Source organism: Sorex araneus, chromosome 2 (genome assembly GCF_027595985.1).
Source record: "Sorex araneus isolate mSorAra2 chromosome 2, mSorAra2.pri, whole genome shotgun sequence".
NCBI lineage: Eukaryota > Metazoa > Chordata > Mammalia > Eulipotyphla > Soricidae > Sorex > Sorex araneus.
In genome coordinates, this window is record NC_073303.1 from 111,123,451 (window position 1) to 111,127,248 (window position 3,798).

Below are 3,798 nucleotides of genomic sequence, written 5' to 3' on the forward strand. Positions count from 1 at the left end.
GGGCATCCTGGTGGCTCCCTTACTATCAAATCAAGCAGCCCTGTATTACTGGTCTGAGTACTGGACCACCAGACAGAGAGTGATGGTCTGATGACAGAGCCAGGCCAAGTATCACAGGGAGTGGCCCCCATGTCTCTGAAGCACTCTTAGAGGCTCCAATCTCACCCTGACCCCTAGAAAAGAAACATATTTATGAGCAGGGTGGGGGTGGTGAGGAAAAAGAGATAATAAAGATTCATCTTTCTCGATTCTATCTTCAAAGAATTTGCTAAACTGGAACATGACATCTTGACCACCTCTCCCCTGGGCTTTGGACAAACCTGAAATTCCTTTTTAACATCTGAGTTTAGATTTCAAAGGGTAAAATCCAGACAGGACCCTGAACTTCCAAATGAATTCATGATGGATGAGTGCTTCATGAAGTGCCCGAGGACTTAATCTTTTCCCTAGGATTGATCTAAGCCAGGCCAATATTGGTTGATGACAGCTGTATCCTTCCTCCAGGGGCTTTGCTGAATGTGGATGGGAAGTACAAAAAGAAACTAAGATAATTGTTAATCCCTTAGAATCTTTTCAAGGGGAAACTCAAGTGGCTGGATGGAGGGTTTCCCCTCACCTCCATCCCCACCCTCACCCCCACCTTCATCCTACCCCAGTATACATTAACATTTTTGTTTAAGAATCATATTGACATGATTCTTAAAACTTAACTACAATTTTTAATAGCTGAGCGACATCAGCTATATTATTTTCTTTGAACTTCTGTTCTCATTTATAAAGGACTATATGAATTGTTGTGTAGTCATGTAAAGTGTTTTACATAGCCAAATTCATGCACACAGCAAATATTCAAGAAGGAAGTTGCTATTATCATGCTGTAATTTGTTGCCCCCCCCCAAAAAAAGTGGTTCCAGAAAGAGTAAAATTTAATGTTGCATAGCTCCAACAGCCCCATATATTGGGGCGGGGGGCGGTGTTGGGGACAGGGGGAAGGCTGTATTTAATACAGCCTAACCAAGGTTTTAGCCCACAAGTGAAAATGGCTTCTTCTTGGTCCATAAAACTTCTCTAAAAGATACATCCCTGTATTCCAATTTAGACTGATTTCTATGCATATCTGTTAAGCCCTTCCCCTTCTTTGGAATCTAAGTGGTGTTTGACCTATTACCTCTAGTCTTTTCTTCCCAAAATTCAAAAATATTTTAGGATTAAAGTAGAAAGGACCAGAGGGAGACAGGTTTGTAAACCCCAGAGCGAGGTCCTGCCTACCGAGGCTGCTGCTGTATGGAGACCCCGGGGCAAGCCACCGTCACCATGTCGGATAAGGAGGCAAAACCTTCAACTGAGGACTTGGGGGATAAGAAGGAAGGAGAATACATAAAGCTGAAAATTATTGGACAGGATAGCAGTGAGATTCACTTTAAAGTGAAAATGACCACACATCTCAAGAAACTCAGAATCTTACTGTCAAAGACAGGGAGTTCCAATGAATTTGCTCAGGTTTCCCTTTGAAGGTCAGAGAATTGCTGATAATCACACTCCAAAAGAACTGGGGATGGAAGAAGAAGATGTGATTAAAGTTTATCAGGAACAAACAGGGGGTCGTTCAAGGGTTTAGATATTCTTTTTATTTTTTTCTTTCCCCTCAATCCTTTTTTATTTTTAAAAATAGTTCTTTTGTAATGTGGTGTTCAAAAAAGAATTGAGAACAGGCACCCAATCTCTTTAAAACATCTGGTAATTTGAATTCTAGTGCCCATTATTCATTGTCATTTGTTTTCATTGCGCTGATTTTTGATGATCAAACCTCAGTCTCTTCATATTGTCCTCTCCTTTTAGAAAATGACGTGTGCACAGAAAGGCCACCTTTTGCAGTGACTGTGCATTTTCAGGCTTGTGATAATAAGATCGACCAATGCAAGTGTCCATAATGACTTTCCAATTGGCCCTGAAGTTCTAGCATGTGAATGCTTCACTCCTGGACTATGCCTTTCAGTGGGAGATGGAAGTTTTTCAGAACTGAACTGTGGAAAATGACCCTTCCCTAACTTGAAGCTACTTTTAAAATCTGAGGGTATGGACCAAAAGAAGAGGAATATCAGATTGGAAATTATATGACAGCTATTATGAGAGTAATGACTAACTACAAAGATGGCTTCACTGAAGAGAAAGCATTTTAAGATTAAGGAGAAATCTTGTCAGAAGATTCCAGAAAATTTCTTTTATTAGCAGTTAAAGTTATTCCTGCAGAAGTGTATACAACAGAACACTGCTTTTTTTATTTTGTTTGTATTTTTTGGCCTGGGATATGGGTTTTAAATGGACATTGTCTGTACCAGCTTCATTAAAATAAACAAAATATTTGTAAAAACCGTAAAAATATAAAAATAAAAAATAAATAAAGTAGAAAGGACCAGTTGTGAAACTTCTATTTTATAATCTAAGATGGAATTACCAGGACCAAATTTACTATCCCACTTGATAATAAGTAAAAAAAAAAAAAACCCACCAAGAGGATGTACATGAAGCAATGATTTTAATGATATTGGGTATCAGCAATAAAGGTCTAAAATTCCTAGGACAGGGAAAGAACTTCTTGGAAACATTGAGGAACAATGTTTGGGATTCAAGCAGTGACAAAAAATAGTTTCTGCCCCCTACTGGCCAGAGCAGAAAATATAATTTATAAAATATTGGATAAATACACAAAAGTTTCTTTTCTTAACAATGAGCACCACTAGTCTCTTATAAACACTGCTCTGAGTTTAAATATCCAAGTTTAAGAACAATGATTAAGTTGTTTTCAGATAACTTAATTGCTTTTTTAAAGTGTTTTGAGGTCTGGAGCAATAGCACAGTGGGTAGGGCATTTGTCTTGCACACGGCCAACTTGGGTTCGATTCCCAGCATCCCTTATGGTCCCCAGAGCAACAGGAGTAATTCCTGAGTGCAAAGCCAGGAGTAACCCCTGAGCATCACCGGGTGTGACCCAAAAAGAAAAAAAAAAACAGTGCTTTTGTAGGAACACCAAAATACTTAGCAATGCAATCGGGTACAATCAACAATGTTTATAATAAACTCTAATCATATTAAAATGGGAGATTCAATGTTCCCTACCAGATGTTGTTAGACAAGCAGATAGGAAATGAGCAAGTGTAATGTGACAAGTTGTTTGACTAAAGGATGCTCAGACATTTCAGGTTGTGTTTCCAGAGGTCTAGCTTTTGAGACTGGGCAAAGAAGATCTCTGTAATGGGCACTGCATAGATTTTATAATCCCTTTATAATCTCTTGAGCACCTAAGTAGAACCAAAAAGAAAAGACAAATTTCTTCTTTCAGAGTTAGAATTTCCATCTTCCCTTGGCCCTTAACATTGAACTCCTGGGTTTTTAGACCTTCATATTCTAGGATGAATACCGGCAATCTCCTGGTTTTTAGGTATTTAACTTGAATTACACCACCATCTGTGGAGACTCGCCAGCTTACGGATAGCAGGTCACAGCACTGTTTGACCTCCATTACTGTAAAAAGGCAGTTAAATCCTTTAATATTTATCATATTGCTTCTGTTTCTCAAATTACATTCCTGGTAATACATTATAACTATAAGCAAATAAAATTATCAAACAAGTTGGTTAAGTTGATATTTATAGAGTACCCTCCTAAGCAGTAACAGAAGAGACCCTTTTGAGTGTACATAGAATTTTTTCTAAAATACAATATATTTTCATATATAAGTTTCAAATTTAGACAATTCCAAAATGTACAGAGGCTGTTCTTTAATATGATAAAAAATAT

General features: G+C 37.9%; 1 pseudogene; it reads left to right on the forward strand.

The window, feature by feature from the left end:
• Window positions 1-1,233: 1,233 nt before the first annotated feature.
• Window positions 1,234-2,374, forward strand: LOC101539583 (small ubiquitin-related modifier 1-like; annotated as a pseudogene).
• The last annotated feature ends 1,424 nt before the right edge of the window (window positions 2,375-3,798 follow it).